Source organism: Pseudonaja textilis, chromosome Z (genome assembly GCF_049901715.1).
Source record: "Pseudonaja textilis isolate UNSWEBS1 chromosome Z, rPseTex1.2, whole genome shotgun sequence".
Classification (NCBI taxonomy): Eukaryota; Metazoa; Chordata; class Lepidosauria; order Squamata; family Elapidae; genus Pseudonaja; species Pseudonaja textilis.
In genome coordinates this window covers 5,815,785-5,838,756 of record NC_142008.1, presented here as the reverse complement: position 1 = coordinate 5,838,756, position 22,972 = coordinate 5,815,785, and the positions used below count along the sequence as shown (strand labels likewise).

The 22,972-nt window shown below is 40.8% G+C and overlaps 1 protein-coding gene and 1 long non-coding RNA gene across 12 annotated transcripts in view; one reads left to right on the top strand and one right to left on the bottom strand.

The window, feature by feature from the left end:
• ACVR2B (activin A receptor type 2B) overlaps positions 1-22,972 on the top strand; it is a 66,651-nt gene that overhangs the window by 4,631 nt on the left and 39,048 nt on the right. Inside the window, exon 1 of one of the 11 annotated variants that reach the window (XM_087916915.1) lies at positions 19,421-19,626. The exons of the other annotated variants lie outside the window; for them this stretch is intronic. The gene's annotated coding sequence lies outside the window, so the exon portion shown is untranslated. Of the gene's footprint in view, positions 1-19,420; positions 19,627-22,972 lie in introns of those variants that run through there. 11 annotated transcript variants of the gene reach the window in all.
• Positions 502-22,755, bottom strand: LOC148123898 (uncharacterized). The gene is made up of 3 exons (XR_015740204.1): positions 22,696-22,755; positions 6,778-6,863; positions 502-1,638 (listed from the first exon to the last, which is right to left on the bottom strand). It is a non-coding gene; the product is annotated as an uncharacterized LOC148123898 (long non-coding RNA).

Sequence of the window (22,972 nt, the reverse complement as noted above, 5' to 3'; positions counted from 1 at the left end):
ATCTTGCTTTCTTAAAAAGCGATCAACTATATCCCAAGCACTTTTCCAGAGTCTTTCCTCATTTATCCTCTTGTGCTGGAGACCAGTTTCATTAGCTTGCTAATTAAACTCAACAAACTGCTGTGAAAAGGTTAATGGTTCCGGGCTTTAAAAAGGCAAAACTCTTGAACTATTGTCCAAGACCCTATTAACAAAAATCTACGGTTGGATGTAGATTGTGCCATTCTTAATATCAGGACTGTTCAATGACCCTGGTGCTTGCTTTAAAGGAAATTTATACAGATATAACAATGAAGAATCATCCTAAATCTGTTTACTAAAAAAGTAACCCAACACTGAATGAGAAGCCAGGAAAAACACAAATTAAAGTAATGGCTGAGGTTTGGGACTGAGATTTCCAACCTTGGCAACTTTAAGACTTGTGGACTACAACTCCCAGAATCCCCCAGTGAACCATTCTGGGAGTTGAAGTCCAGAAGTTTTAAAGTTGGCCTCCTTGTTTTAAAAGGACCCTCCTTGTTTAGTAGAACTGTCCCTCTTAGCTTCTTCTGATTTAAAGGTTTATCGCTCTGTCTAGGTTTCAGCCATTCTTTTAACAAGTTAAAATGGCACTGAAAAAAAAAAAGTGATTTATGACCCAGTCCTTGTATTTAGGATTATCACAGCATTGCCATGGTCACGTGATCAAAATCCAGGTGCTTGGCAACCAAGCTATGGTGGGTTGCAGGTCCTGGATTCATGGGAATCCATTTGCAGCCGGCTTCTAACGAGCAAAATCAGTGGAGGGGAAGCCGCATTCAGTTAATAACTCTGTGATTCACTTAAGAACGCAGTGATTCGCTTAACAATCACGACAAAGAAGGTTCTAGAAACGGGGCACGTTGACTTATTTAATAGCCCGCGGAAATCCTGGTCCCAATAGTGGTCTTAAGTCAAGGACTACCTGTAATCCTAAATAAGCCGTGATGCCGGGCTTGGTGTTGAACGGGAGGGGCTCCTCCTCCTCCTCTTCCTTCCATCAGCTGTCACAGCTGTTCGGTTGTCCCTGAACAAAATGAACAGTTCTAAAAGAACTGGAAAAATTAAACTGAAGGACGAGTTTCAGATTGCATTGATAAATGGAACCTCCATGCAAAGATAACATTCGTGACGTTACGTAGGTAGCTGGCTTGACACTGTTGCAAACAAACATAAGGCTCTTTATCTGATCTTAGTAGTTTTCGTGCTTAAAGTTATCTTTTAATATCTAGCCATGGTCTATCGTGGTTTGCACAACAGGGAAATTAATTGGGGAGAAGCACACACCAAATGAAGTAGGAATCAATTGAATTAAAATGGGTTGGTTTTTTTTTGCCTTCAGTCAGAGCCAGGGAGGGTTTTGTGAGAATGTTCGTCATTAATTTATTTTAAATCCTAATTCTTGCCTCCTTAACTCGCTTTAGTGGAGGAAGGGTATGGGAAATAGTATGGTATTGTGTGTCCTCTTTGAATTTTCCCTAAAAGTCCTTCTACAGGTAATCCTTGACTTAGGACTGTCGTTTTATGATCCTTCAAACACCTGTAGAACACCATGATCAGATGTTGGGTGAGTCAACTTTGTGAACAGTTGTGATCTCCCACAGTCATTTCTCAATGTTTCTGTAAAAAAAACAACACCCACCATTAAACCAATGGTTCTGCTTAACAGCTGCTGCATTTGCTTAACAACAACAGTAGTCACTTAATGACTGATACAAAACAGGCTGCAAAGTTTACTTCCAGTCACATGGGTGCCTCAACTTATAACCATAATGACTTAAGGCTGGATTTCCAGTCCCAATTACTGTCATAAGTGCAGGACTACCTGCAATTTTTTTGCATAAACCAGGAATGCAGCTAGATCCTTCCGGCTTGAATTGTGGTCGTCTTCGGTGTTTTTTTAAATTCTCAAACATATGCAAACACAAGGGAAGCTGTGATTGTGTGACCCAAGAATCTGGGCTTTGGATCTAACCATAAATGTTACTGAGAAAAATAACTTCCATAATCCAGTGATTTCATTGTAGTTTATTCCAAAACAAGCCATGTCTTGTTTCATGAATTGGCATGGGCTTAAGAACCATTAGAAAAATGACAACATGATTTAGTATTACATGGAAAAATGCCCAGTGTACTTTATCTGTTGATTGGGCAAAGAATGCTTCTATCTAACATATTCATAGATATAGAATAAATACTCAAGTGAAACAACTTGGGATAGCTGCAACTTGTTGGAAAAAATAAACTCGGTATTTAGTGACAAGGAAGTGATGACTGTCAATAAAAAAAACTAGTTCTGGACAAATCCCATCTATTTACAATCAAAATACAATGTGAATTCTCAACCTGAAGTTGGAAAATTGCAAGCTGACTTAGAGGATGGGGTTGAGGCAGTATTTAGGGGCTACTGTGAGAATCCACCATCTGCCCAACCAGTTCATTCCATTAGGACTGTGCAAGGCACTGGAATTGAAGAAGAAAATACGGAGCATGCATGCATGTGCAAATGCAACCTTATTGAAATTCCTCTCCCCCATCCCCAGAGGCATATGAGCTTAGGAGAGGACACGGCTGCTTTAAGAGGCACCGAAGAGTTATGAAGTGTTTCAGCCCACACTGCAATATGAATCACTTATTCTGCTTCAGAATTGGATCAGTTGATCCTATTATCATGAGAGTAAAGTTTACCTGTGTTTATCCTTAGTCACTTACGCACTGCTGTTCTGTACTGATACATTTGAGTTTTAATAACTCCCTTTTCCTGTTCATTATATGATTTTCCCCAACTTTGGAAATAAACTATAAGGGGGTTATTTATTCAAAGGATTGATAGGGCCACACACATTATATATTATCATTCTTCGTGGCTTAAAGCCACAACAATAAAACACATACAATTAGTCCTTGACTTGTGACCATAACTGAGTCCAACATCTCCATTACTAAGTGGGACAGTTAAATGAGTTTTGCCCCATTTTACAACCTTTTTTGCCACAGTTGTTAAAGTGAATCCTTGCAGTGGTTAAGTTAGTAGTTGTTAATCTGACTTTCCTTGACAGGAGGTAGCAAAAGGGGATCTCGTGACCCCTGGATACTGCAATTGTCATAAAATACATGTCAGTTGCCAAGCATCTGAATTTTGATGTGACCACAGAGATGCTGCAATGGACGTAAAGTGTGAAAAACAGCCATAAAACACTTTTTGCACTGCCATTCTAACTTCAAATGAATGGTTGTAAGTCAAGGATTACCAGTATGGTATTTCAGATCATCCTAACACATATGTATAATTTCCTCGTTTCAAACTATTCCCCAGTATCAATTCCAGAGGTTCTACCTTTTTACGGAGAGAGAGGGAGAGAGGAGGAATTGCAAACACATGTAGCATGTTTCAAGAAGGAAATGCTACTAGTAGATCCCATAATAACATCCAGATTTGTTATGAACTGTAATCCTATATAACGGCTGCTGCTATAAGAGCTCGAAGTCTCAATGTGGTTGAAATCCTGGTCCATTTAGCATACAATTTATGAATGAATTCCAATCTATATCAATTGGTAGAAGCTCACTCTCTGGTTTGCATCTTGCTTCCACAAAGCAGTGAATCAGTTGAGATCAGGTGAGCACAAGGGTGAGATCAGTAGATTCCATACACCTTAGATCTACAAGTCAAACCCTCTCAAAATCAACCCAAAACAGATGGTTGCACCCCAAAAGTGTATTTTGTTCCTATTTGTGTTTATGTGAGATGTTTTTTTTAAGAAAAAAAACATTTGTAGAACTCACACATGGAATCCTTGACTTACAACCATTCATTCTGTGACTGTTCAGAATTACAATGGCACTCGGAAAAGTCACTTACAGCCATTTTTCACACTTAGCAACTGTTGCAGTATCCCGATAGTCAGGTAATCAAAACCTAGGGCCTTGGCAACGGGCATGCATTTATGTCAGGGATCATGGGATCATCACTTTTAATCTCCCCAGTGATCTGGCAGTCTGAAAGTCAAGATCCCAACTCATCTGGAAAGATGCCAAGTCCTGGGGTGAAAATTAACTAGTAGATATTTTTGAACTGGAAATGTTGTGGCTAGTTTTCACACATATTTAGTTAGTCTTCGACGCACGGCTATAATCCAGCCCACAGTTATAGTCCTAAGGCATAAGAATCATCATGCAAGTCACCGTGTAGCGTGCTTCATTTTACAATCTCTTTGGCAGAAGTCATTAAGCAAATGCCATGGTTGTGTAGTTGTTCAAAGAATCAGTCGTTTGGGTGTTGGGTTTATTTAATTTTATTTATTTTTGCTAGAAACAGGATGTAAACACTGGTTTTCAGCAAACCATGAATTGTGGTCAATTCTTCTGTGGGATGTTGCAAGTGGCTGTAAATGTGAACCACATGCAGGCAGCCCCCCTCCCCCATGCATCAGAATTTCAAACTGGGTTGTTAGTCCCTTTTTGGGTCCATTGTAACTTTGCTAAGTGAACGGTCATTGGTTAAAGACAACCTATATCCTTTCTGCTCAAGAAGTGACTATGTTGTCTAAACAAACATTATTAATGATATTTTTTTTCTATGTTTTTCCAAGACAGTGATGAACTAAGGAAAGAATGGGGCTTCTTTTTTGGTATTTTTCTGCAAAGTAATGTTTATTTGCTGCCTGCCTTGACAGCAATAGCAGATTCTCCCACTGAGGGTGAAAATTGATTTGGTGGTCAGGAATAACACACGAAGAGCCTCCATTTGGATACTTCCACACTGAGATTATTGGCTCTAAATAAATAAATTTCCAAAGCTTTTTCTAGCTTTGTTCACCCAAATTCTTTTAACTAGGAGGTTTCAAACATTTTTTCCCTAGACTGACTTATGTGCATCAGTTTTTACAGCTCTCTGTACTATTCTGAACTCTGAAATATATCTTTAATATATTAGCTGTATTGCATTCAAGTTATTATCAGGTGTTCTTTCTGTAGTTCTTTTTACAGAAATTTTATTTACCGTATTTCCCCATGTATAAGCCACCCCTTTTTTCCAAAATTTTCAAGCCCAAAAAGTAGGGGGGTGGCATATACAAAGCAGGTACACTTTTTATACGTGAAAAATGCATAAAATAATAAAGTAGGAATAAACTGGTTTTCCAGCAGTATGCTATACTTTTTGTAAAAATTGTACGTGATGATACGATTACTGCAGTGCGAGTACGCGATAGAAATGCATACGCTAGGCATCGGCCTGAATGCTTCATTCCTACTCTCGTTCCGATCGTAGATTGCTAGCGTCGCCCTTTGCACCGCTGCGTCATGACCGAAGTTGTAGATCTAGACGTCGAATTTTGTTTCTTTGTAAATTTTCTTTCTTCATAACTTGTTTCTCTAATAAAATATTTTTTTCAAAACTTCACAGTCCAAAAATTGGGGGTGGCTTATACAAAGGGGGTGCTTATACATGGGGAAATACGGTAATTCATCTAGGTTTTTAATTGTTCATCAACAATCTGATTGGTAGATATGAAGTTAAAGGATGAGATACACGTAGTTATATCCATACCTAATGCTAAGGCAGAATTTTCAATCATGGTTTGTGGAACAAGCATGAATGGGTTGGTTTGAACGTATTGCTAAGCCGCGATAGGTAAGCAGACAGGTTTTTTTTTAAAGTCCCTTTAAAGAAATACATAAATCCACTTTTAATACTACTGTAATGGCCACTTGACATCACATATGATAGTGTTCTGGAAAATTGTGCACCCAGTGATTATGATCAATTAAACCCTAATTATTCCAAAACCTTGGCAGCGTTCAGTTCACATCATGAGCTTAATGGGAGTGAGCACTATGCTCTGAATCTGAAGCTAATTGGTAAGGACTCGAACAGCCAAGTAAGAAAACCCAAACAAACTAGTAATCTAAGCTGGTGATGCAAATTCTGTTAATTCTGACCTAGTTAAATTGTGTGGTGAAGAAGTATTAAAATCCCTTAAGATTTAATAAGATTCTTTTCAGGCAAGGTTATGAAACCTGATTCTGATTGGGTTTTCAGCTTATCCTTTCTCCCCTCCGTTCTGTTTGTTAATGATATTTTTCTGATGAATCCTCGGACGGTGGAGAATTCATAATGTCAAGACCCTTCTCAAATAAAGAAATCAAATACTGTTTTATTAAAATTGCAAAGCCGCTTCGAGGATGCTGCCAGAGTAGGTTGCCCTTTCTGAATTTCTTGGAATTACATTCTCAAAGCATTTACTCAAATCTGCTGCGTTTCCCACCCCTCCTTGTTTCTGTTCCTCTGCTTTTTGAAAGGGGGGGGGACATTTTAAAGATAAGTTGCAAAGATGGTTGAGGTTTTTGTCAAATGTCCCCCCACCCCCGTCCCCAGATTCTGGGTCTATACCTGCAAATGTTTGGAGTTTTCTTATATGCAGAGATTGAAAAATGAACTCCTCTAGGGATTTTTTTTTTAAAGCTAGGATTCACCAAGTTGCAGTTAACTGTTGAAACCAACCCCCCCCTTAGCAAAATTTCAACACAGATTTGTGTTATCTTTCATTCAGCAGATGTGGAGGGGAGGAGAAGGGGGGGAGGGTCTCCTTTTCTGGCTTTTGGGATAATTTGTGGCAAAGAGGAGAGTAAGGACAAAAATGCCTTTTCCCCCAAACATCATTTTGCGGCCAAGACAACACATGTTCTCCAATCAGCATGCCAGTATTTTCGATCGTTTGCAAATCTGTTTGGCACATTTCAGCAACTGAAACTTACCCACAAATTACAGCATGTGGTGGTAATATCTACAATCTCCCTCAAAACCTCTTTTTGGGGTGGGGATGGAGGGTGTAATTTTCTTCCTTGGTTAAAATGGAATCACAACAGAAATCAAAGTCAGATGAGTTAAGGTGTTGCCTGCTTGATTGAATGCTATGATATTGTTCATTTAAGTTCCTTCCATATCTTTTTCTTTCTTGTGGAATTCAGCCTCTCCTTACTTCTGATCCTGTTCCTGGCTGATTAGTTTAGTTACTAGTCCATATGCTCTCAGGGTGCCCCACTTTGTGGGAAGGGCCAACATTAGGTTTGCAGAATGAATCAGTGTCTGTGTGGGTACACTTTTGTTTGGGGTAAACTTTCAGGTTTTGTTTTTTTTTATAACAGAAGCGTGTCCTTTGGGGGCACCTATTTTCTAAATTGCCATGGTAAGAAACAATCCTTTTTAGTAACCATAGCGAGGAGAGAAGATAGCAGCAAAAGTAGTATTTGAGTGCCTTATGCAACCTTGGAAGTGCAGATTCTCCATCCTTGTCCTTTCTGAGCAGATAAATACAAACAGTCCTTGACTTATAACCACAATTGAATCCATTAAATTAAAGTGAATTTTGCTCTGTTTTACAATCTGTCTTGACACATACTTGTTAAGTTGAATTGCTGCAGATGTTAGGTGGTTAAGTCAGCCGGACTTCTCCATCGCCTTTGCTTGCCAGAAGTTTGCAAAAAACGGAGCCACAGGACACTGCAGCTATCACAAATATGATCCAGTTGCCAAGGGTGCAGATTTTGATCATGTGACCAAAATTCGACAATGGTCGTAAGTACAAAGACTAGTTTTAAGTCACTTTTTAAAGTGCCATTGTAACTTTGAATGGTTTCTAAGTCGAGGATTATCTGTAAAAGGTACCCATCTTCTGCTGATACCCAATGAAGGGGAGGCACCGTCATCCTAGCCCAGGTGTCTGCAACCTAAGGCTCTGGAGCCACATGCGGCTCTTTTGGTCCTCTGCTGCGGCTCCTGTTGGCTGATCCCACCCTTGGCTGGCCCTTCCCCTCCCCGTCACTCTTCGCCTGGCCTGAGAAGGCAAGGGTAATGGCAGAGGATGGAGACTCGCTCCATATTCCAGAGGAGGAGGTGATTGGGTGGGAGGGAGTGATGTGGAGTTGGCCACACCCACCCGGTCATACCAGTTGTTCAATTATTGGCTCCCAGTGTTTTCTGTGGGAAACGGGTCCAAATGGCTCTTTGAGTGTTTAAGGTTGCAGACCACCTGTCCTGGCCAATGTTTCTCAACCGTGGCAACTTTAAGATGTGTGCTTTTCAAAACCCAAAAGTCCCCAACCAGCCATTAATGGAGTGACTGCCAACACTGAACCACCAGGAAATGCAGAAGCCATAATGGAGGCTGTTAGCATGACATCATTTGTGGTCCCATTTAAGCCGGCATTAAAGGGGTTAATATAGACATGTATATATCCCACACCTCCAAAGATTCCAAAGCCATGCTGTGGCAAAAGTGATCTCAATAAACAAACAGGCATCACGGAGACAGGCCATATTTCAAATACTTTCATTTATTTCAGTATAATCCTCGTTTCACGGTCACCCCTCATGAATGAAAGTCATTTCTGCCTTCCGCAAGGGAATGAAGAAGAAGCGGTGATCTGGCCAGATTGCCTTAATTCGTGTTCATGGCAGGCCCTTGCCCGTACGAGGAACTGGCACTGGGGCTGGGTAAATGGACACCACCCACCCTGGGTTTCACGCCAGTTTTCCGCAGATCATTGTTAGATGGAAAAGCGCATTTTCAGAAGTTTAGGGGAGAGTGGTTAGCACTCGGCTGGCCTCGAAAGCTAAGTAGGGTCAGGTGTAAATTACACTTGGATGGGAGACCACTAAGAAATCCAGGGGCTGCAGATTAGAAAGGAAAACCAGAATATTGTAGTAAATAACAGTGGCAAATCTGTACAGGTACTCCTGGACTGATCAGCCATATATTTAGTGATTGAAGATAAAACGGCATCGAAAAAAGTGACTTACGACCATCCAAGACAAATTCCTTGTGTGTCCAATCACACTTGGCCAATAAAGAATTATATTCTATTTTCACACAACCATTGCAACATCCCCATTGTCATGTGACCAAAATTCAGACGCAACTCTACCTTTTTCCCCACAGCACAACTGCTGTGGGGAAAGAGGCTGGGCTGAAAGAGGGATTGGTCCAAGGTAGCACCCAGCTGGCTTTCATGCCTCAGGCCGGACTAGAACTCACCATTTCCTGGTGATTTATCCAAAGTCACAGTGTGGAGGGTGTAGCTTTCAGCCTGAAGATGGCAAGTCTTAATTGGGCGTTGCTCAGGGGTGTGTTCTGTGCTCACAGCTTTCCCCCTGTCTAGTCTTCCTAAATTAAGGATTGTCTTCCTGTTGGGTAAGTACATTAACATAACTGGCTTTCTGCATTTCCATAGATTGTCTTCTACATTCCTGCAGGTAGTGATCACTTAACAAACACAATTGGAACCACGACTCCCACTCAGTGATACAGTAATTAAGCAAAGCATCACGTGCCAGTTTCTCCATTTATTTTGCTGGTCAGAAGCTGGCCACAGAGCACTCCAATGGTGATCATGTGAGCATGGATTACTGTCATTGTTATAAACGCATGCTGGTTGCCCAATGCTCCCCAAATCCATCACTGTTAATGCTGTGATGGTCATTTGTTTCAAGGACCGTTCATCAAGTTATTATTTTTTTTAGTGCTGTTGTAACTTTGGTCACTAAGCAGGGCAGCCATTAAGGGAGGACTACTTGCATTGATATTTGGGTCATCACAATGACATTTATTACAAATAATCGAGACATAGCACTGAATTCATGATAAAAAGTCTAAATCAACGCCAGCATTGGAGAGTCATGAAGTATAAATTTAGCATCTCTTGAACATTAAGAAATCAAAGTGAGACCCGTGGGTTAGATTTTTAACGTTATTTTCAGTGTAAAATGCCAACAGCTTTATCATGTTCAGATGTATGTGTGTGACTTAAAATACAATATTGGAGGGAAAATAATAAGGTTGAACAAAAAAACCTCCATTGACAATGAGGTGTGTATTTGTGAAATCAAAAGCAATACAAATAATATTTATTTAGTGATAAACACCTTCCGGGACTGACAACATAACTTTTAGGGGAAACATGCAAAGATCTATAATCCTTGTGTCAATCAGTTTATAATCAGTTATGCACAAGACCCAGTCATCAGTGATTAATTTTCTCCTGCACGCATTGATGCTAAAAAGTCAACTTACCCATTGCATATTTGACCATCTACCCTTTCTGCTTTATTTGTTTGCAGATTGTTCCTAAAGCGTAAAACTCTTCAAACTTAGTGTTTGACAAACCCAAGTTAGCTAAAAATAGCTCTCCTAAATATGAAAGCTAGTTCAAAACTCTGAGGGTTCCTAGAGTCATTTTACAGTTATTGTTGATAGAATTTCAGAGTTCCAACTTTGGGATGTGAATGACTTTCTGTTGAGCTACTAACAGCTGTTCTGTGCCTGTTGGGATCTACAGCTTGCCTTCCCAGCTCTTAATAATTAAACAGAAGTGTTATTTTACAGCAACTTGTATGGAAGATTGTAGTCCTTTTTTAAAAAAAAAAATCTAGATGTTAGAAGCTTTAAAAAACACGTTTTTGAAAGGCAGGACAATTCATTTAGGGCTGTAACTTTGTTCACACTTTACCCAGGATTAAATCCTACTGAATTTAAGTGGTTTTACTTTCAGCTAAACACATACAAGATAGCACTCTTTGTTAACTTCATTTATGAGTAAGCGTAGATCCTTTGGAAACGTTTGGATTTGTCTGATTTAATTCTCTATTTCCCCCTCTCTCCCCCAACTTTCCTGTAGGGTTTCCAGATTTCTTATGATTACTGTTTAAATTGCAGCCCTAAGTAAACTTAATTGAAAAGTAAATCACGCTGCCCTTGGCACCTTTATTCAAACATTGTGATAAGCCAAGCTAAGCAAACCACTTTGTGGTTTGCCGAGATAATGCGAATCTTGGCAAGGGATTGTATTTCTGAGCAGAAATGATGAGGGCTAACTTCTTTTTAAAGAGAAAAGTAGGATAAAAATATCTGGGATAAATGTTTAAAAATCTACATCATGTTCCAATTTAAGGGTAGTAAAAGTAAATTCAAACATATGCCACCAGTAGGACAAGGAGCATAACACGGGCAGAGTTAATGGCACCCAAATAAAAACCCTATTTGAAACAGGCAGCTGTTTTCAAAGCTTTGGAAAAAACACTCCAGCTGAAGAGACCCCCATTGGGGAAAACTTAAAAAAAATAAGGATCACAATCGAGAATATTTTATTATCTTCCAGGCTAATTGAAGGAGAATTCTTCTAGTATTTATGTTAAAGCCACATCATGGGCTATGGTGGCCAATTCCAGGTAGTCCTGTAATTTACAACCAAAATTGAAGCTGGAATTATAGTTGTAAGTTGAGGCATCATGTGATCAGACTTGATTTTTGGTATTTTTTGTGCTGGTCATTAAGTGAACACGGATTGTTATGCTAATGTGGCAGTTAAGCACCATGGCCCGTTTTCCCCAATCTGTTTTTTCCCGGTGGGTGGTTTTTTTGCCAGAGACAGGGAGTAAATGCCTGCGGGGGAGAAGAGAAATTATGGTAATAGGATTGTTGCTGACGGTTGCTAGTTGTAAAGTGCCCAAAATGCATGTTGCTGATGTAACTTTGAACAGTCGTTAAAAGACTGGTCATAAACGGAGGACTATGTATCAAAGTGAAACATTACATCATGGTCCAAAAACAGAAAGCTATAACTTTTTAATTGGAGGAAGAATCACAATATTAACCAATGCAGAATTGATCTTATGCAGAGATTTACAGTATAGGATTAACTATATTAATGTGCCCCTAAATTTGGCCTGCAAAGATTTTATCAGCATAAGACATCAGGTTAGCAAACAGGAGGTGGTGAATTCTAGTCCTGTCTTAGCCAAGAAAGCCACTTGGGTGATTTGGGGCCAATCATCAGGAGGTGGTGAGTTCTAGTCCCACCTTAGGCCTGAAAGCTGGCTGAGTGACTTGAAGCCAGTCAATCTCTCTTATTCCAAGCCACCTCACAGGGTGGTTGTTTAAGGAAAATAGGAGGAAGCAAGAGTATATTTGCCATCATATTTATCATAATAATAGAGGCAGGATAAAAAGTTTTACGAATGAAGTGGTCTGAAATTCCAAAAGATTCTCTTAAGACAAACATGTGCAACAAATGTATTGATGAACCACAGTTTCCAACAGCCACAACAATTAACAGCAGTGATGAATGCTGGGATCTGTAGTTCAGGAGCCTCCAGAAAATGTCTAAGAGGCAGGATGAGATAATTAGTGGTGCAAATAAGTCCATTAAGGTCCATTCAGATCCATTTTCATCCAGGAAGTGATGAGATCGGGGTAAATGTTCTCTCTTTCTCTCCATGTTGTGCAACTTTGATCGTTGTGTGTTGGAATTTCAAATATTTACTAGGCAACCAGTCATAACTCAACTTACAACCCTCCATTTAATGAATGGTTGAAGTTACAACAGCACTTGAAAAAAATGACTTTTCCCCCCACATTTAAGACCCCCATGGTCACGTGAACAAAATTCAGATGCTTAGAAACCGGTGTATATTAAAGCCCTGGGATCACTTTTTGCAGGCTTCTGACAAGCAAAGTCAATGGGGAAGCCAGATTCACTTAATAAGCATGTTACCAACTTAATAACTGCAGTGATTCCCTTAACAACTGGGGCAAGAAAGATTGTAAAAAGGGGCAAAGTTTGGTTAACTACTGCTTTGCTTAGCCATGGAAAGGCTGGCTTCAGTTGTGACTGCAAGTCAGACTACCTGCAAGGACTTTATTTCACTCCTTCAAACTCCTAATCTCTCCTTCCTGGTCACAGACCTTGGCCATTGTCATTCCTGGTGTTTTAACTCTTTGCCATACCCATTCAAAGCTTGAGGTTCTTTTCAAAAGTGCTCTTTTGCCCCTCTCTGCTTTATAACTGATCTTGAGAGATGCACCTCCTTACTTTTCATTGGTAGAAAGACGGGTGGAATTATGCAAACATTTGCTTCCCGACGCTTATCTCGGGCACATTCTTATATAGTCCTCAGACTTCCAACACAGATAATAGGAATTAAAAGAAATGGAAGAAGAAAGAATGCATTATTTTTCCCAAACACACACACACACACAACTCCTACCCCCATCCATTCCTGCAAACTGTAATCTCAAAAAAATGTCAGGATAATTAAAACTCTGCTGACTTGTCCAGGGAACAGGTATACTTGGATAGGGAGAAAATATTCTTTGTTTTGAAAGTATTATCACTCTTATTTTTTTCCTCTCTTATTCTTTCCATATTTCCTTTTGCTGAATGCAGCTGGTGTTTCTCCTGTAAAGTTTGGTAGCTATAATTTTAATTCCCCGCTGCCTTTTTTTTTTTCCTGCCTGCAGGTAGGAGGTGTGTGAAATTGATTACAAAAGAATTCCTGTTCTGTGGAGGTCTTGCTTAAATCTATTCCTGATACCAGCACAAGTAATGCAACCCATTCATTAATTTCTCTGCTTGTTTGCAAGATATGTATTCTACGCTATCAAATAAAAGGATAGCTTACAAAATGTTAAAAGATAAAATTTAGGTAGTATAAAAGAAATTTAAAATGCAATTAAATCAGTTACCCTTAATAACAATTAGACAGGACGTTACCACTGCCTCTAGAACCAACATTAAACGTCCACATTATGCAATCCTAAGTACACATTAATACCTTAAAAATTGGGCCAAAATAAAAAGAAGTTTGATGTGGTGGTTAATGTACTGGCCTAGGAACTAGGCGTCTGTGAATTTTAATCCACCTTAGTTATGAAACCAGCTGGGTTACTTCCAGCCAATCAGCAGGAGAGACTGAGATCTAGTCCTGCCTTAGGCACAAAAAATAATTGGCTGACTTTGGGCCAATAACAGGCAACAGTAACTTCTAGTCCCACGAAAGCAATCTGGGTGACTTTGGGCCAATCACCAGGAGACTTGAGTTCTGGGAAGATTGCTAGTTGCAGTCGTGATGTTTTGCTTAACGACTTCAGTGATTTGCTTAACATGGCAAAAAGGGCTATAAGATCTGATATGGTCACATGATGCTTTGCTTTATGACGGATTTTCTGGTCTCAACGGTAATCATAAGTTGAGTTGTGGACTGTAATTCCACCAGGAATGATCTGAGCAGCTGTAGTATTCCTAGCGCTTTTAAAGCCCAGGTAACATTTCTTAGCAGTGTCTTTACCTGGGCAGGAGCTAGGATGCTAAATGTGGACAGAGAGCAGGGAAATTTATCTAAACGTGATTCCCAGCTTTATTTAAACTCCAAGCAGAGAATGGTGAAATAAAAATATTTCACTGATTTCTTACTGGCAAAAAGCCCACTGCCAGCATCATCATAACAGATGGGAAAAGAAGAGGCTTATGCTATGACATCGCTGCAGGGCAGGGCCTTCCACACCTGTCCTCACCTTGCTGCATTCATTTCTGAAAGGGAGATGCTAAAAGCTTCCACTTCTGTTTGAATCTATGATAAGGGCAGATTCCGTTAGGTGTCTTAAAACTTTTTACAAGTTGTTGGAAAGTTAGGTGCAAACAAACAGCCAGTTTACTGCCACCATGGAGGGAAAACTATCCATTAATTTTATCATCTTATGAAATCCTCCTGATATTTCCTTAAGTAAATAGACCTTTTTGCACACTTTTAAGGCTATGCATCCCATAGTTTGATTGTTCGGTGCATAGGGTCATTTATTTATTTTTACTTTGAAAGCATAACAATATTGAAATCACAGCCCTGCTAAAACTTCTTTGCAGGCAAAAGCATCCAGAGACGATCCAGATTTCAAAGTTGCAGGCAAAGATTGGCATTTGCGAACAAAGATGACCTTTGATATTATATCCCACAGCATTGCAACCAGCTGAAAAAAAAAATCCTTGCTAATGCAAGGTTTTGTGAGTTGAACCTTGCCTTTTTGTGCGGGGCACAAAATGTTTTATGGCTTTCTGTAAATCCGCTCCCTTGGGTCAAAATAGAAATGCAAAGCTGTAGATAAGATGCTAGATACCACGAGGTAGAAAAGTTTCTATGACTTTGACACTGACCTAAGAAGCCAAGTTTGACTAGGTAGCTGCAATTTTGGGATAGAGCTAACAAGCATTGAGATTGGTGCAATACAGGAATCCTTGTTGCAGTTTGTTTACGGGTCATTTCTTAGTCCCCAAGGAGCTTATTTTGGTTTATCTCCCTTGTTAATATTGAAATTGTAATCTAAACCAATAAAAAAAAAGTAAGTCATCTTTTCAGTGGCAGCGACCCCTTCCCCAGTGGCACGAAAGCTTTCTAACTAACATGTTTGCTTTTATTGTTTTATATAAAAGTCTGTCGTTCGATGGAGTGTCCCGTAAGCCAGCTAAGTAAGTAAACCGAACTACTGCTGTGTGTTGCATATTTAATCATTGTTTTAATTTTCCTTCCAGTTAAAAACTAAACCGTGTTATTAATGCATTGCAAGGGGTGGTGTGCAGATAGAGGAATGATTGGCAGGCTGGGGAATTCTGGGAGTTGAAGTCCACTCCTCTTCCAAGTTGCCAAGGTTGAGAAACACTGATGTGGAGTCCAAAATAGCTGGGACAGGAACCAAATCTTCTGTTTACACCCAGCCCAAGCGTGCTTTTGATCATACCATCAAATTGTAAAGAGCGGTTCTCCTACGCTGCTCTGGAATGCTTTGGCTGCCTGTTAGTGGCAGGAGTTGACAGCATTCAGCAGCTGCACTTTAGGCGGGGAGATATATTTGCTGCTACCAAATGTTGCTGTTTAATTATATGTCTTTAATATAGTCATTAAGAGTCTGCCTGTAGGCTATTTTGATTACTTTTGTTTACAAGCACATTATTTGACACCCAAGTGGGTTGGAGAAATGGGGTTTTTAGGCTGGCTTTCATCAGTGTTTTCCTTGGAAGGTCGTAGAGAAATAATCTTTTATTTTATTTTTGTTAAATTTCCATTGGATCCTCAATGCTCAAGCTACTATTTTAAAGAAGGCAGAATGAAAACAGCTAGGGCTTTTCTGCAATAAAGGAGTCAAAGAGAATCACAATCTGTTCCCATGAATGCTCCTTTCCAGCCAACCATTCTGTTTAACTTACACACACACACACACACACACACACACACACACACACACAAAACTCCATCTATAGGAGTATAGCATTTTTTTTCTTGGCTCATGTTTACTTATATATATTTGCCATGAGCAAGAGCAAAATCTCGCTTTATAGGGAAGACCCAGCTTATTTTCTTGTTATACAGAGTTGGGTTTTTGTTGTTGTTTGTGTAATTCTCGTTTCCTTCAGGGGCCCCCTTTGCACAATAAGGAAAACACCAGCTTAGTATATATCCTGGGGTTGTTGCGTTTTCCTTTTACAACATTTAAAGGAGGAGTCCATGGCTCAGAATACGAACCCTGTGAGCTATAAAGAGCCTGTATTTTATTTTATGCTTATTTTGGAAAAAAAGCGTAGTCAGTTTGCAGAGGAAGAATTAATACTCCATGGAATTAGTATATTAGGCCATCACGAATAAATGTTTCATTTCAGTAACTGAAATCCTGAAGATTATTTTGCATACAGGCGGTCCTCGACTTAGCAACCACAACTGACCTAACATTTCTGTCCTGTTGATCACGTGACCATAAGGATGCTCTGCAATGCTCCTATGCGTGAAAAATGGTGATGAGTCACTTTTTTAAGGGCCATTATAACTTCACTAAATGAAGGTATGTGGAAGGACCAGAAATGATTAAAAATAAATGCCATTTCTTGAGTCCTAGTAAAGTAAGGAAAAGGAAGCAACAAAAATGAAGAAAGTGAAGAAGAAAACCCACTTATCATTTTCTTGTTTTGTAATACTCCTGGTTCGCGGGGGGAGGGAATTAGCGTTGAAGATTGGAGCCTTAAATACAGCAAGTCTTTTTATCATTTATCACTTCACCGCATTCCATGGGGGTCCTTCCTAGCGTTCCAACGTATTTATAATTGACTCAGTATTTATTTTCAAGGCACCCTGTGGTGTCCTGGTTATCAGATGAACTCAGAATAAAACAGGGAATGAGGTGGTAGGAATTCAACAAGAGAAAAGTTATTTATATCGAAAGAGAATAGAATTCTGAAATTCTCTCCCTGTTTATTATGGACGTGAAGAAGTTTTAATTTTCCAATTCATTAGTGGAACAAATCACCCCCAGAAGTTGTAGGTGCTCCAACACTGGAGGTTTTTAAGAATAGATTAGACCAGGGGTCCCCAAACTTGGCTATTTTAAGTTGTGGATTTCAACTCCCAGAATTCCTCCCCCGGTCTTGTTAGCTCAGGAATGCCTTTTGTTGTTGATTCAAACTTCTTTTTCTCTTCTGGATGTTTAAACATGGTGTGTGGGAGGCTGAAGCAAACCACCTTCAAGCTCTTGCCCAAATACAGATGGTCTTTGACTTAGAACAGTTTGTTTAATGACCATTTGAAGTTATCACAGCGTTGAAAAAAGTGACTTACGGCCGTTTTTCACACTTGAGACCATTGCAGCATCCCTAAGGTCATGTGATCAAAATTCAGGCACTGGGCAACTGGCATGTACTTAAGACAGTTGCAGAGTCCCGGGGGTCTTGGGGTCCCTTTTTCTGACCTTCCAACAGGCAAACTCAATGGGGGGTGGGTGGGAAGCCAGATTCACTTAACAACTGTGTAAGTAATGTAACAATTGCAGTGATTCACTTAACAACCATGGCAAAAAAAGTCATAAACTGGGGCAAAACTCACTTAACCAATGTTTTGCTTAGCCACAGAAACGTGGCGCTCAATTGTGGTATGTCGAGAACCTGTACTTTTGTTAACCATCATATAAGAACTAGACCAGAAGTCTCCAAACTTGGCAACTTTAAGACTTGCGGACTTCAACTCCCAGAATTCCTCCTCCGGCTATGTTAGCTCAGGAGTTCTGGGAGTTGAAGTCCACAAGTCTTAAACTTACCAAGTTTGGGGACCCCCGCTTGACTTTTTCAGGAAGAAACCGATTCTAGTAGTTGTTGTGGGGAAAATAGAAGGGGAAAGAGTTACTATGTACGCTCATCACCTTGAGTTACTTATAAAGTAATAAAGACGGGATAAAAATATAATAATTAACGAACTTAAGAGCTAACGAACCGAGGAAGGCTTAGTACAGCATGCCTTGATGGGGAATTTCCGGGCTGGGTGGGGGGTGGGGAAGGCTGGGTTGAGGAAGATACTCTTGGTAGTTCTTGGGAATCTCTTTAGCAAAAGACTCTCTTTAAGTTAAAGAAAGGGGGGAAGAGGTTAATGCGTCAACATTTCAAAAGAAAGAGTAAAAGAAATTCCTCGCCTTTGTCTCTGGGAATTTGGCAGCAAACAAGGTTTATCCCGTGCTTAACTCTGACATGGAAGATGGGAAAGAGATAGTATTGGCAAGGGGGGAAGGGGGAGGGGTGATAGTTTCCCTAATCCCCCTTAATCTAAATAACACCCCACTCTACCCCCCCCCACCCCACTTCCTTCCTTTGTGGGAAGGAGGGGCACGCAGGGAGGATGAGCTGGGAGGCCGTTTCGGTGGTTGCTCTAAAAATAATTGTCCTACCTTCCATAAAGGCCCATTCAGACAAAAGTACAGTTAGTCCGCAACTTACAACAGTTCGATCGAAACTACAGTGGCACGGAAAAAAAGGAGGCTTATGGCCATTTTTCACACTTTATGACCGTTGCCACATACCCGTGGTCTTGTGATTCACATTTGGATGCTTGGCCATGGGTTTGTACCTGCTGTGTCGTCGTCCCCCCCCCCGGGGGTGGGTCATGGGATTCCCCCTTTTGCAACTTTCTGACAAGCAGTGTCAATGGGTAAAGCCGGATTGGCTTCACAACCTTGCGACTAACTTAATTGCAGGGATTCCATTAGTGAAGGTGGCAATTAAAGTCATAAAATGAGGCAGAACTCACTTAACAGATTTCTCACCTTGGCAACGTAAATTTTGGGCTCCCTTGTGGTCAAGGACTACCTTTGGCCTTTGAGAGAAACCTATTGAATTGGGACACTGACATACACCTGCAGTTTCCCCTTTCAATTCCTTTATGGTTGTTTCTTTCAGTACGACAACCCTGTGAGGTAGTTTGGGCTGAGGGAGAAAGGAAGATCAAGGGGCTTGTCCTCAAGTCACCTGGGGAGCTTCTCGGGCTGGCGGTAGGACTTGAACGCAGGTTCTCCCTGATATTGGCCCAACATCATAACCCCGACAGCCCATGAGGGTGTAAACAGTGGCATTAATCCTGGTCTCACACTTTTGGTCTCCGCCACACTTCTGATCGTGCAGGCGGGCAGCTCGGTATTCTAGTATTTCCAGCTGAAGTTTATTGTGTGTGGGAATGCAAGTTCCTATATCTAGCTAATGCTTTAAAAAAAAAAAAAAGAAAGAAACCAAAGCTCTGCCTATCAGGTTAAGCAACTTATTTCACTTTGTAATCGAACACCGAACACCCAACGGCCTCAAAACTGCAGGGAGCAATTTAACGAGGTTTTTTTTTTTTTTTTGCTGTTGTCCGGATCAGTAACTCGGTGCTGTGTAGTGCATCTGCTCTGCAGGGTAGACCCTTTTCCTGGTTCACGCAGCGAATCTCTTTTGGGAGAAGGGGACGCTTTCCCACGGAGGCCTGGCAAGCTGTAGGTGAGTTAATGCATTGGATCAGCTCTGTTTTTCTCCACCGTGACTAGAATCTGATTGGCAGGATCTAAACCAGGAAAACCAACCTCCCTGCCCTCAATAAATCAATCCCCTTTTTGAAATGAGCATTGTTGCATCTTTTACAAATTCCAATTGCACAAAGTGCCCCAGAGTGCTGTGTGGTTGGTTCCTGCCCTGTTACCTTCGCTCACCTATCCTGGGAAAACGGGACAAATTGTTTTCTTCCTGTCCTCGGCTCACCCTGGGAAGCTACTTCCCCCCCCCCCCTCCGCTGAATTCGGCAATGTGGAAATGCATATTTGGCAATCGACTTTGTGGCTTCTGGAAATTTAACCGGGGTTTGCATGCGGTGCCTTCTCTGAGCCTGCAGCTAATCACTGTTTCTTCTTGAAACTGGGTGGTACGATATGCCTATTGGGCAAAAGTATTTATTATTTATTAAGATTTAGACTTTCTTTTAAATACCATCCTTATTATTTTTATAGATAACTCAAGGTGGTGAATATATTAATCTTTCCTCTTCCCATTTTTCACAACAACCCTGTGCGGTAGGCTGGTCTAAGGAGAGAAAGAGAGAGAGACTGATTCAAAGTCACCCAATTAAGTTTCATGCCGTGGGACTAGAACTCACCGTCTCCAGGTGATTGGCCCAAAGTCACCCAGCTGGCTTTAATGCCTAAAAGCAGGACTAGAACTCACACGTCTCCTGGTTTCTAGCTGTGTGCTTTAATAACCACTAAAACAAACTGGCTCAGAATTTGGATACCTATAACATATTAATTGATATCTTAAAACCAGGATGTCATTAAGATGTCTTCTGGGTTAGAAGCTGAAATAAGTGTTGTTGTCTGCGTTACAGATGAATTTTCAGTAGTAAGGTTTAAATCCCTTCTTAGTCACGGAACTGCTGCACGGTAATGTAGGATAAGCTACTTCTACAACCTCTGTTTCCCTCTGGGCAAAATTAGCCTCAGATAAAGCACTGTTGAAGTGTTAGATTAATAAATTGGAAAAGTTGTAGCCGAGTGATGAAATGCAGGCTTCTACTAAAAGTCCCCCCAGGTGCAACCACACCTGAGCCAGGCAGTGCTCAAGGAAGCACCAAGTTTGAAACTGTGGTTTGCTTCTGCTTATGGGCGTTGCAAATTAAGGTCAAAAAAGTCAAGATGGCAGGTTAAACGATACATTCATTTAAGTGGGAGACTTTAAATTACAATTAAAGTTAGACTAGATTTAAAGCACCACTTGTTTCTTTTTGCATGTGCCAGCTTGTTTAACAAGCCCATCAACAAGTTAATATGAAGAATTAAACGCTGGCTTTGAAAACTTTAAATAAAATAATATGAGAGGTGTTTGTGGCACCATTCTGTTTAAAGGGGATTTTAAAAATTGAAACATTGCAAAAAAAAAAAAAAAGAAAGAAAGATCATCTGAATCCTCAAAATCAGCTGAAATGTGGAGGTTGTAATACTGCCAGCTTTTTTTTTTTTTTTAAAGCTTTCTTCACTTCTGTTAATGAGTAAACTTCTGGGTAGCAATGATTGATCATTACTCAGGGAAGTTATATGACCAGAGTCAAATGCTAACTTTGAAAATGCAGCAGCTTCTTGCAAACTGTAATGCAAAATAATATTTCATGTAGGGACAGTTGGGTTCCCCTAATTTTCCAGATGTTTTGAAGTGTACAAGGTCCATCTTTGCACCCTTAAATAAAATGGGTGCATTCTGTTTCTGATGATTTCAGATCCCTCCCTCTCTCCTTCATTCCTGCCACCTCTAACTTTATCCTTCCCTTCCTTCCTTCCCCTCCCTTCCCCTCCCTCCACTTCCTTCCTTCTTCATTCTTCCCACTCCCTACCTCACCTCCTCCTTCTTCCTCCTTTCCCCCTTGTCTTCTTTCCTGCCTCCCTCCCTTCCTCTCTCTCCCCTCTACTCTAAATTCCTCCCTCCATCTTATCCTATCTTCCTTTCTCCTTCCCTCCACTTCATTTCCTTACTTCCTCTTTCCTCACACTCTCTACCTCTCCCTTCTTATCTCCCTTCCCTCCCTCCTTCCTTTCTTCGTGGCTTCCTCCCTTCTTCTTCCTTCCTCCCACCATCTTCTACCCTCCCCTTTTCCTATTCTTCTCTTCTTCCTCCTATTCCACTCCCTTACTTCCTCTTTCTCCCCGTCTCTCTCCCTGTATCTCCCTCCATTTTCTTCCTTCATCTTTCCTCACTCTCTCTCTCCCTACCTCCCCTTTCCCTTCCTCCTCCTCTTCTTCCTTCATTCCTCCATTGTTTCACTTCCTCCTTTCTTCTTCCTTCCCCCTTTCCTTCCTTTCCCCTCCCCTTCCTTTTCTCCCTCCCTCCCTCCTTCACCTCCCTCCCTTCTTCCATCCTCCCTCCCTCTCTCTCTGTCTCCTTTCCCCACCCCATCCTTCCTTCTTCCTTCCTGCCCTCCCTTCTTTCCTTCCTCCCCTCTTCCCTCTCTCTTCCTCCCTCCCTTCTTTCCTCCTGCCTTCTTTGTTTCCTCTCTCTCTCCCCCTCTCCCTCTCTGCTTCCTTCCTCCCTTCCTTCCAGAATTTTCCAGCTGGCATGGAATTCTGGGAGTTGAAGTCCACCCATCTTAAAGTTGCTGAGATTGAAAACACTGGTCTTAACTATTTTCTAGAATACAATGCAATGCACCTCATTTGTTGAGACAGGTCAAGATAATTCTTAGGCAAGTAGTTTCATGTGTTAATTTATGTGTGGGAACATATTTTCCACTATTTGTTTAAGTCAAATTACAAAGAGGGGACACAAAAGCAGGAGTGAAAAATCTGTATTTGGATAAAGGCCTTCGTGTTGCAAGAGCAGTTTGTTTGGCCAGCTGTCAAATTGCACAATCGGAGCAAACTAGGAATTCTGTAAAGCTTTAAAATGTTTTCCCCCAACCAATTCCCCCAAAGTAGATAGGACATTTAGCCCTTCACCCTCCCTCCCGCACCTCCCATAGAGAAAAGTTTGGAGATGATACATAAGATCATTCGCACCTTAAGGACTTCTCTTCTCTTAGGGGGCTCTTACCTGTCCAATTCATGCAGGCATGTTGGGTTCCATCAGCCAAGGAATGTCCAACTTTTATCTGGAGGTATTAGAAATCAATCCTAAGACCTTTGACCTAGGAAGTGCATGCTTTACCATTAACCCACGCCTCCTTCCATGTCCTGAAGACCTCAAGGGGCTAGCGTGCTGCTTACTCCTTACTGTCTTGCAAAATATTCTTGGCCTGTTCCTCCGTTAACACCAAGGAGGCTACCTTACCTGCTGTACATAAGTGCCTGTTTTGAATAGAAAAGTCATG